Raw genomic sequence first — 12,519 nt, forward strand, 5'->3', positions numbered from 1 at the left:
GCCATTGGAAGGACACATTTCAATGCTTTGTGTCAATGTCCCCTCAATGAAGACTCAGACTCCTGGGAGGATAGGGTTAGTCTTATCTCAGACACGTGTCCAAACAGTGCACATGACTCTCCCATCAGAACAGCATGGAAGGAGGGAAGTGAAGTCCCCAGAAGGAAAACTGTTATGTTAGTAACAAAGAAAGGGGAAGGGCTGCTGGTTGGATCAAAACCACAGGTTCCACCGTAGCCCGTCTCAGAAAATATTGGTTCTGAACAGAAACCAGCCTTGGCTTAGGAAACCCATTCGTGCAATTCGATTCATACAGCCAGTGCAGCATAAAAACTTACATTAGTCAAACTTTTTAATTTAGAAAGAAATCTGATGTAAGAGCTCATACTCTTAAAAATATATTTCCCAGCTCTGCCGCTGAAAGCATTTCACCTACAGCAATAGCAGCACCTGTGTACACAACTTGCCATTAGGAGAACTCATAAAGTGCAGATTACGATTTCAAATCACACTCAGAGGAACCAGGACTCCTTGGAAGATACCTGGCTTCATGTCTTAGGACAGAAAAAATTAGGATGGTGATGGTACCTCCTATGGTTATAGCAGAACAAGACTTTTTCTAGGATGACAGGATGTGTTGAAACAATAGATCAGCTGAAAGAGCAGCTACTCACCAAGCCATGATGATTCAAACATCCAAACCAAAATATAATAACAGTTACGGTTAATTAGAACAGTTGAGTCTGTGGAAGGCACAATTCATTACGGCACCGAAACAGAAAAGTTAATTTAGATGGCGTCCCGGGAGACGTAAGGGGCGGGGCGCAGTCGCGTCATTGGCCATTGGTGGCGCGCGCACCATCACGTCTCCGTCAGGAGAGCGATCCGCTGAGCACGTAACCTCAGCTGAGGCCGCCCAGCTGTGAGGGCCGCTGACAGGGCAAGGGTCTTCTTGGCTTTTGGTCCTTTCCTCTGTCGTTACGGGGAATAAACCTCTCTCGAAACTGACTAGCCCACTCCCGGAAAGGGAACAGATATTTAAGATCCTTTCATCTTCCTTCCACTGGACACGGAGCCCGGAGTCGGCGGCGTCCGCGGGTGGCGGTTTTGTCAGGTGTATGTCACCTTGAAAAATGGCTGATGATGGGCTTCCCTGGTGGCGCAGTGGTTGAGAATCCGCCTGCCGATGCAGGGGACACGGGTTCGTGCCCTGGTCCGGCAAGATCCCACATGCCGCGGAGCAACTAAGCCCGTGAGCCATGGCCGCTAGGCCTGCGCGTCCGGAGCCTGTGCTCCGCAACGGGAGAGGCCACAGCAGTGAGAGGCCCGCATACCGCAAAAAAAAAAAAAAAAAAAAAAAAAAAAAAAAAAAGGCTGATGGACAAGACCATTGCTCTGGTGGACATGGACTGTTTTTTGTTTGTTTTTGTTCAAGTGGAGCAGTGGCAAAATCCTCATTTGAGGACTAAAACTTGTGCGGTTGTACAGTACAAATCATGGAGGTCTGGTGGAGTAATTGCAGTACGTTATGAAGCTTGTGTGCTTGGGATCACTAGAAATATGTGGGCAGATGATGCTAAGAAGTTATGTCCAGATCGTCTACTGTCACGAGTTCGTGCGTCCTGTGGGAAAAACTGACCTCACCGAATACTGGGAAGCCAGTGTGGAAGTGATGGAGGTAAGGTCTCATTTTGCTGCGACTGAACGTGCCAGCCTTGACAAGGCTTATGGAGACCTGACCAGTGCTGTACGAGAGAGACTACAAAAGCTCCAGGGTCAGCCTGTCTTACCAGACTTGTTGCCGAGCACCTACACTGAAGGGTTGCCCCAGGGCCCTACTTACAGCAGCAGAAGAGACTGTTCAGAAAGGTACTTCCATAACATCATATTGTTTCTGCTTCCTACCTTTGCAACCTGCTTTATTTGGGCACTCTGATCCTTCTTGGATTGATTGAAAGGAAACTTAAACTACAACCTGAATGAATCACAAGGACTCACGTGGAAGGATGTACAGATTCTCTCATCTTTCCGGGTAAGTGGATGTTGAGCTGTGAAAGAGGTCATCCATTAACTTTGTTTATGCTGTACTTTGTTGAACAAATTCTCTTAGTCCATCAGTTTTTCATCTTGTGGTTGTGCACTTTGAATCTCGTTTTAGACATCCATTTCTATCAGAATTTCCTAAAGACATTTCTCTACATGTTTCTTCTATTTGCCTTACAGCTTCTTTTTAGGTATTTCAACTATATGGAGTTTACCTTTTTATTTAAGGTAGGGAGCCACCTTAATTATTATTCTTATCTTGAGTTGGTTTTCCCAACATTTATTAAACAGTCCATTCTTTCTTAACTTCTTATATGTAAGTGGGTCTGTTTCTGTAGTATCCCATTAATCTGTCTGCTTCTGCTCCAGAAACATTATTTTTATTACTGTTCACAGTATTTCATAATATTTAATAAGGACTCCCCACTGCTTTTGTTTTTCAAAATTGTCTTGGCTATTTATGCACCTTTATTGTTCAGTATGTGTTTTAGAATACATTAGTTGAATTCCTCAAAAATGTTGATGGAATTACATTGAATTTACATAGTTAGAGAAGATGGTTACCTTAATGTTAAATTTTTTCATCCATAAACATATTTCAGCAATTTTTTTTCAGCAATTTTTTAGGTCTTTATTTATGTCCCTTTTAGTGATTTTTTTTTTTTTTTTTTTTGCGGGCCTCTCACTGTTGTGGCCTCTCCCATTGCGGAGCACAGGCTCCGGACGCGCAGGCTCAGCGGCCATGGCTCACGGGCCCAGCCGCTCAGCGGCATGTGGGATCTTCCCGGACCGGGGCACGAACCCGTGTCCCCTGCATCGCCAGGCGGATTCTCAACCACTGCGCCACCAGGGAAGCCCCCCTTTTAGTGATTTTTAAGTTAAAATTTTTGATTTATAGTTCTGCTTCTTTTGAGATCTGGAATTCAGTATGTTTTCCTTTTTCTTTCTCATCTAAACATTTAATTGATATAATATACACAAAGTGTACAGACTGTAAGTGTACACTTTGACTAATTTTCACAAAGTAAGCCCACTTATATAAGCAGCACCCAGATCAAAAAACACCAGAACTCTAGAAGCCACCCTTACCTACCCTCCCAATCATTATCCTTCCCTACATTATCCCCTCTCACCTACATTACCACTATCTTGATTTCTATTTAGCTTATTTCTGAACTTTATAAAATTGAAATCATGCAGTATATACTTGAGTATGGCTTCCTTCACTCAACATTGTCTTTGTGAGATTCATCCATTCTGTTGTATATAGTTGAGTTTGTTTACTCTCATTGCTCTGTAGTATTCCACTGTATGAATATACCACAATTTACCCTTATGATGGATATTTGGGCTGTTTCCAGTTTTGGACTACTAGGAATAGTGCTGCTATGAATATTCTTGTAAATATCTTTTGGTGAAAAAATGTATACATTTCTGTTGGTTATATGACTAAAAGTGCTCAGTTGTGGGGTTTGCCTATATTCAGCTTTAGTTTGCCTGTAGTCACCTTTACTAGATACTACTAAAAATTTTCCGAAATGGTATTACTGATTTATAATTCCACTAGCAGCATATGAGAGTTCTAATTGTTCCACATCTTTGTCAACACTTGCTTTTTTTTCTTCTGTATTTTAGCCATTTTGATAGGTGTATAGTTCTATCATATTATGGTTTTAGTTTGCATGTTTGGTGTTAATGAAATTGAGCACCTTTTTGTCAGTTTGATGACCATTCTTCTTTCATGAAGTTCCTGTTTAAGTATTTGCCCTTTTTTTTTTGGTTAATTGTCTCATTCAACTATAGGACTTTATATATTCTGGATATGAGTCATTATCAACTATATGTATTACAATATCTTCTGATTTGTGGCTTGTTTTTCAGTCTCTTAGTAGTGGCTTTTGATGTATAGAAGGTTCTTAATTTTAATTTGGTCCAATTTATCTTTTTTTTCTTTTACGGATAGTATTTTTTAATGTCCTGTTTAAGAAATCTTTACCTACCTCAAGTTCATGAAAAAACTCTCCTATATTATTTTAGAAGCTTTATTGTCTTGCCTTTTACAGTTACATTTGCAATCCATTGTGTGTGTGACTGTAGGGTGTGAGGTAGGGATCAAGATTCCTTTTTCTATTATATGAGTATCCAATTATAATATCTTTATTATTAAAGCTTTACTTTTTTCTATAAAGGTCTTGTGCATTCATTATGTTAGTTCCTAGATGCTTTAATTTTTTTGTTGCTATAGTGAGTTTGCTTTTTTTTTCTATTATATTTTCCACTTGGTTAGTGATATGTAGGGGAATGATAAGTGACTTTTTTTTGTAAGTTCGTCTTTATTTACTTTATCACCTGACAAAAACTTGAGATATAATCTGCATGAAAGTCCTTTAATAAATAAAATGTACTTGATGGTTAAAAATATTTTCTTAGAGTAGAATAAAATTAGGACAATTAAAAACTTGCTTTTGTGGTAATATTAGATTCTGATAGTTCTAGATACCAGATATAAGAGAATCTGGGTTTTATTTACTTTTAATCAAATATTATGAAAGTGGAATTCAGCTAGATATCCCAGAGCAAAGAATTCTGCATCTAGATGCTTTTCAACAGGGTGTCTACACCTTTTTGTAAAAAATTTTCTAGTATTTGATAATGGCTATATTCAAAACAATGTGTCTATTCTCCTCTTCAGTTGTAATGTGTACTTTTAGAACCATTATTTTGTAACATTATTCTTATTTAAAAGAGCTCTTTCAGTAAAAATATCTTTGAATGTTGGACATTAACCAAAAGGATACAAATCTGTAGCAAGTTAATTCTGTGGGGGAACTTGTAAGGGCAATCTATTACTTGTAGAAGCAATACAGATTCATCCATAAAAAAACTCCAAGAGAGTATAGCTTATTTCTAGTAACAGTGGTGAATTTTCCATGGGCTCCATGTTTTAAAGTAAGAATAAATAATAAATAAATGGTGTACAAAAGTAATTGTAATGTGAAGATGGTATTTTTATTTATGTTAATAAGTAGTGAAATATTGATATGAGTAAATATTTTTTTCTTACTGCTGTAAGTGTATGTATATTTTTAATGTACAGCTATGTACTTGTTTCTATCTGTGTGTGCAGAAATGAGTGAACACAGGAAACTTGAATAAGTCAAATAGATCCAGAAAAGTTAATTACAGTACCAAAAACAAGGACTGAAAAACACCAGTGGCCACAGATAATAACCAACTAGAAATACATAACAAAATTTTTTAAAAGGGGCGGACAGTGTGTTACATAATGAATAAGACAAAGAAAAGAATTAACTGAATAAGCTTGATCCCTTGATGTCTAGTAGAGAAAACCTCTAGGTGACCTTACTAATTAAAATTAAATACCGATTTGATATATAATTTGGTTCCAGTAATACTAAAACTAGATTAATATATCAAAGTGGCGAGACAATACCCGATTTAGGGAAAGGAGACAATCCACATTTGGCAATAAAAAGATACAAATGGTATTAAGTATTTTTTTTACATGCACAATTCCCTGGAATATGAAAGACACCAACCTCTCCAAAACCAAGCCAAACCTGCAATCAACCACATATTTTGACAGCCCAAATTTTTTCTTTCTTTTCCACTGTGCTGTACTGATAATGTATCAGCCTTCCTTAATCCTGTCCAAATTGAGATGTGCTTTGCCTTCATTGAGATTAAGGTACAGTCTCCAAATCTACTACCATCTACAGGTTTTCTTTCATTAGAAACATATTATTAATTATTCCGATGGAAGGAGGGTGGGAAGAAAGAAAAACAAATTTAAGAAAGGAGAAAGAGAAAGAGGGAAGGAAGGAAGAAAGGAAGGAAGGAAGGAAGGGGAAAGGGGGGAAGGAAGGGGAGGGAGGGAGGGAAGCAGAGGCAGGACATAAAGTAACCTTCTGAGACACCAAGTTGCTAAGCATTAGGAAATACTCATGAGCTATACAACCTTATGGGATAATAGATAAGTGAGAAACAATAATCACTCAATTGGTTTCCTTATAAATGTAGATTCTATTCAAAACATAAATCTTGTTGCCTTGTTCATTCCTATGTCACTATTATCTAGAACAAAAGTGATTGGCGCATAGTAAATGCTCAAAAATATTTGTAAAATAAATTGAATAGATGAATGAATTCATGAGCGTGGGTACTCAGGTCCAATTTTGCCATGATGGTTGCTCAGCATGATAGTTAATGTTAAGCTGTGTCAGTTCAGGTACTCCTGGAAGCAGATACAGAGATGGACTTAGAAGAGAAAGAAATGTATTGGGGGAAATAAATTGATGTGAATAGTAGGAAGGAAAAGACTTTGTATCCCAAAGCTGTTTTGTCACTTGTGCATGGAGAGAGGAAAGGAAGGAGGATTGGGTAGGTAGAGCCTCAGACTGCAATGTAGCCCAGTCAGGCCAATGGGGAAGCCAAAAGCAAAGATTAAAGAAGTCCCATATGGGGCCAAAATGACCTGGCTCTACAGTACTTGGTGCACAGAACCCCTACTGGGCTGTTACTGGCTGTGAGCAGCCCTGGAAGAGCATGAACTTGGAGTTGAAGACTGTGGAGGATCCCAAATTTGCAATATCTGGAGGCTCTCTGCTAATTACACTCTTAAACAGATTCTTTCTTGATAGGGGATTGAGTAGCATACCTCCATGGCCATAGAAACCAAAAGGTTCCCTGTTTCTAATGTTGAGTAGATCAGATTCAATATCAACACTAAATCTTCTCTCCTCATTCCTACCATGAACTCTGAGAACTTTTTCTCCTTGAATACAGAAGAGTATTCCTTTCTTCCCATTCAATGTCTGCATGGATTTGAAACCTTTCACTTATGCAAATGTTTCTTTTGCCAACTTTTTAAATTACACATAGAAAGGGCAACTCTATTGCCAACCATCAAAGACTACAAAGTCATTCCATCATTTTACAAATATCCCTCACTTAAGTGGTAAACTTTCAGTAAATGTCCATATCTAGCTTGTAAACCAATGCTGGCATCCCTTTGCATCCATACCTAATTTTAGAACACTTCTTCCCTATATTAGTTCAAAATAAGGGATAAGACACATATACAACATAAGTATGGTATATATTTTATAGATATATAATTTTAAAATATGCAAAATATATGTCACATAACACTATAATGTGGATAGTGAAAAGTGCTAATGAAGTACAAACATATGCAATAGAAGTTCAGAGAAAGGAAAGGTTACTTCAAACTGGGAGGACTGGAGGAGAGTTTCATAGAGAAGATGTCATTTACTCTGGGTCTTTAAAGATGAGTAAAATTTGTACATGTAGAGATGAGGTAAATGACATTGGCAGAGAGAATCACATGCACAAGAGCATGGAGCCAAGAAAGTACAACCTTGTAAAAAAAACTCAGAGCATAATAGTTTTCATGGCAGTAGGATCAATTAACTGACAAGTTTCAGGCAGCTCTTAGTTCCTAAGTTTGAAATCTAAGATACTGTCAGCCTGCTAATCACTAGTAGATGTACTGTTATTATTGTCTCTTCATAAGTCTGACATCAGAAAAATGCACTTGAGCATAAATCTGACCATTGTCTCTTGGCCATCAGGACCATCCTGCCTTGAAGACACATTTTATTAGCATGTACAACATATGCTAAAAGACTGAACTGAAGACACCCATAAAGTGTAGCTATTGCATGACAGAGTGTTTAAAAATAAGTTTAAGGTGTCATTAGTTCAAGTGGTGGCTCTGACACCAAATAGCTGCTCTTTGACTGATCTAAGAATGAACACATTCTCTCTATACAGTGTTCCATTAGCGATTTTAATTGCATGCTAAGCTTTATAATTTGTTGCTGTCATTTAGGTTCATGTACTGTACTAATATTTATTCTGCATATTATATAACACCTTATTAAGTTTATTGCCCGCTTTGTATAAATTTTTTTTTATCAGACTTCATGTGAGAAGCTAACTTACATATCTATTAAAAGTAGTGCTTGAGTTACAGGTTCTCTTAGTATTCTGAACAGAGTTTTTAAATTAAGTCTGTGGAAGGAAAAAGGAGATGGTTTGCTTCCCAAATAGGAAAAAAAAAAAACTGTATATACATCCTATTACAAAATATCTATGCCCTGAGGACCATGAATAATATAAATAGTGATTACTTGGTTTGTCTTTTTCATGCCCTCCATGGAGTTTTCTCTGACAAATGGGATGTGAATATGTACCTTCCTTTAATTCACATTCAGGAAGTGAATGGCCATTCACTTTGCCTAGCACAATGTCTCAGACATTAAAGCTTAATGAAAACTTTTAATGAAATAAATAAATATGTAATAATTAAGGTCTACTTCCTAAACATCTCCTCCATTACATTATATCACATAGTATATGCTCAAATCACAATGATGGTATAGACACAAATTCAAAATATAATTGGAGAACAACAGCAAACTCCTCATGACCATCTCAGCACATATCCTTGTCTCTCCTTTCATTCTTTCTCTACCTTTCTAAACTTAACTCTCTGGACTGCTCAAGCTCAAGATGGTGGAGTAGGACATGGGTTCACCCCTCCTTACAGAAACATCAAAATCACAACTAACTGCTGAACAACCATCCACAGAAAAATGTTGGAACCTACCAAAAAAGATACCCTACAGCCAAAGACAAGAAGAAGCCACAATGAGACAGTAGGAGGGGTGCAATCGTGATAAGATCAAATCTCACATCCACTGGGTGGGTGACCCACAGACTGGAGAGCGATTGTACCATGGAGGCTTTCCCACAGGAGTGAAAGTCCTGAGCCCAATATCACACTTCCCAGCCTGGGGATCCAGCAACAGGATGAGGAGCCCCTAGAGAATCTGGCTTTGTTAGCCAGCAGGGTTTGATCACAGGAAGCCCATGACTGGGGGAAATAGAGACTCCTCTCTTGGTGGGTGCACACAAGGTCCCGTGCACACCAAAACCCAGGGGGAGAAAAAGGTGACCTGATAAGAGACTGGGCCAGACCTATCTGCTGGTATTGGAGGGTCTCCTGTGGAGGCAGGGGGGTGGCTACTGCTCATTGAAGGGACAAAGACACTGGCAGTGGCAATTCTGTGGAGTACTCATTGGCATGAGCCCTCCTGGAGGCCACCATTAGCTTCACCCAACAGCCTATAGGCTCCAGTCTTGGGACACCTCAGGCCAAACAACCAACAGGGCAGGAACACAGCCCCACTCATCAGCAGACGGGCTGCTTAAAGTTTTCCTGAGCACAGTCTTGCCCACCAGAGGGACAAGACCCACCTCCACCCACCAGTGGAGTTCAACCCATCAGGAAGCCTGCACAAGCCTCTTACACAGCCTTATCCACCAGAGGGCAGACAGCAAAAGCAAGAAGAACTATAATCCTGCAGCCTGCAGAATGGAAACCGCAATCACAGAAAGTTAGACAAAATGAGACAACAGAGGAATATGTCCCAGAGGAAGAAACAAGATAAAACCCCAGAACAACTAAGTGAAATGAACATAGGCAACCTGCCGGAAAAAGAATTCACAATAATGATAGTGAAGATGATCCAAGACCTCAGAAAAAGAATGGAGGTGAGGATCGAGAATATGCAAGAAATGTTTAACAAAGTCATGGAAAAAAAAACAAACAGAGATGAACAATATAATAACTGAAATGAAAAATACACAAGAAAGAATCAATAGCTGAATAACTGAAGCAGAAGAATGGGTAAGTGACCTGGAAGACAGAATGGTGGAAATCACTGCCATAGAACAGAATAAAGGAAAAAGAATGAAAAGAAATGAAGATAGTCTAAGAGACCTCTGGGACAACATTAAATGCACCAATATTCACATTATAGGGGTCCCAGAAGGGGAAGAGAGAGAAAGCACCTGAGAAAATATTTGAAGATAAAATAGCTGACAAATTCCCTAACATGGGAAAGGAAAGAGTCACCTAAGTCCAGGAAGTGCAAAGAGTCCAAGACAGGATAAACTCAAGGAGGAATACAAGATACATAGTAGTCAAATCAAGAAAGACTAAAGACAAAGAAAAAATACTCAAAGCAGTGCCGGGGTCCAGCCCCAGCAGATCCAGGGGTCCCTGAGATGGAGGCAACGGCGTCGGCGAGAAAATAAATAGACAGGGCAAGGGGGTAGGTGCAGGAGCTTCTGTTAAGCTTCTGACAACTTTATTTTTGACATATAATTTCTTATATAGGATTTGGGCTCATAATCTCATTTCTACATCTATACACAGAAACATTAGCGAGCATTGTTCCGTCTTAAGATTTTTTCACGCAAACAGGATGTTTAGGTCTAGAAAGCTAATTATTCTTTTCTACTTCAGCTAGCAACATATATTGGCCTGTGTCCCAGTATTCTCAGTACCTTGTTCAAAACACATTGTGCAAAAATACAATTCTATTTTCTACGTAGGGCAATCAGTTTTAACTTTCATGGTTACATATAATTCATTCGTAAAATATTAACAGTAAATTCCTTCCGCTTCTCTCTTTTTCCTCCAATATACCGGAGAGGGGGCATACCACATAATCCACCATTTGGGGGCATCCTGTACATAATACCCCACTATTTGCTTCCCTTCTTTATCCCTTATTCCTTCTTTGGGCCATAGCTCATCTAATTCTTCCTTTAAACTTCTACTCTTTAATGGAAATATTCCTGTGTTGCCTGACCAAGGGACTTTTTTCCAAAGTAAATTATTTACAGTGGGTATAGCTACTGTTGTGGTTACAGGGGTTGTTGTGGTCTCGTACCGAGGGGGATTTGCTTTGTAATACTTCCATCTTCTTGGCCTAAACCCTCCAGAAACCCCCTCAATTTTTAGCAAGAATTTTCCTAGAATCAGAAGAGATGCTTTCCACCACCCACCAGGAGAGGAGCTTTGCTTCCTCATGCCATAACTTCTCGCCGAGCTTTGCTCAGGCAACAGTTGGCAATGCTGGACGGCTTCCAGCAAATCAGCAAGGGAAAAGCAACAAGTAACATAAAAGGGAATTCCCATAAGGTTATCAGCTGATTTCTCAGCAGAAACTCTGCAGGCTGGAAGGGAATAGCACGATATATTTAAAGTGATGGAAAGGAATAACCTACAACCAAGAATATTCTACCCAGCAAGGCTCTCATTCAGCTTCAATGGAGAAATCAAAAGCTTTACAGACAAGCAAAAGCTAAGAGAATTCACCACCAGACCAGCTTTGCAACAAATGCTAAAGGAACTTCTCTAAGCAGAAAAAAGAAAAAGAAAGAAAGCCACAACTAGAAACAGGAAAATTACTAATGGAAAAGCTCACCAGTAAAGGCAAACATACAATAAAGGTAGGAAATCATCCACACACAAATATGATATCAAAACCAGCAGTTGTGAGGAGACACAAATGCAGGCTATTGGAAATGCATATGAAATTAAAAGGCCAGCAACTTAAAACAATCTTGTTTATATACAGACTGCTATATCAAAACCTCATGGTAACCACAAACTGAAAATCTACAATTGATACACACACAAAAAGAAAAAAGAATCCAAACATAACACTAAAGTTAGTCATCAAATCACAAGAAAAGAGAACAAAAGAGGAAGGAAACAAAAACAAACCCCAAACAATTAACAAAATGACAAGAAGAACATACATATCAATAATTACCTTAAACATAAATGAATTAAATGCTCCAACCAAAAGACTTAGACTGGCTGAATGGATATGAAAACAAGACCTGTTTATATACTCTCTACAAGAGAGCCACTTCAGATCTAGGGACACATACAGACTGAAAGTGAAGGGATAGAAAAACGTATTCCACAAAAATGGAAATCAAAAGAAAGCTGAAGTAGCAATATTCATATCAGACAAAATGGACATTAAAATAAAGACTGTTAAAAGAGACAAAGAAGGATACTATGTAATGTTCAAGGGAATAGTCCAAGAAGAAGATATAATAATTGTAAATATATATGCACCCAACATAGGAGCACCTCAATATATAAGGCAAATACCAACAGCCTTAAAGGGAGAAATTGATAGTAGCACAATAATAGTGTGGGACTTCAACACCCCACTTTCACCAATAGACAGGTCATCCAAACAGAAAATTCATAAGGAAACACAGGCCTTAAATGACACATTAGACCAGATGGACTTAACTGACATTTACAGAGCATTCCATACAAAAGCAGCAGGATACACATTCTTCTCAAGTGCACATGGAACATTCTCCAGGATTGAGCACATGCTGGGCCACAAATCGAGCCTCAGTAAATTCAAGAAAATTGAAATCATATCAAACATATTTTCTGACCACAACACTATAAGTTTAGAAATCAACTACGAGAAAAAAAACTAAAAAACACAAACACGTGGAGCCTAAAAAGTATGCAACCAGTGTATCACTGAAGAAATCAAAGAGGAAATTAAAAAATACCTAGAGACAAATGAAAATGAAAGC

General features: G+C 38.6%; 1 pseudogene; it reads left to right on the plus strand.

Moving 5' to 3' along the window:
* Window positions 1-1,377: 1,377 nt before the first annotated feature.
* Window positions 1,378-12,519, plus strand: part of LOC131756820 (DNA polymerase eta-like) — a 171,604-nt pseudogene continuing 160,462 nt past the window's right edge.

This window comes from Kogia breviceps, chromosome 5 (assembly GCF_026419965.1).
Source record: "Kogia breviceps isolate mKogBre1 chromosome 5, mKogBre1 haplotype 1, whole genome shotgun sequence".
Lineage (NCBI taxonomy): Eukaryota > Metazoa > Chordata > Mammalia > Artiodactyla > Physeteridae > Kogia > Kogia breviceps.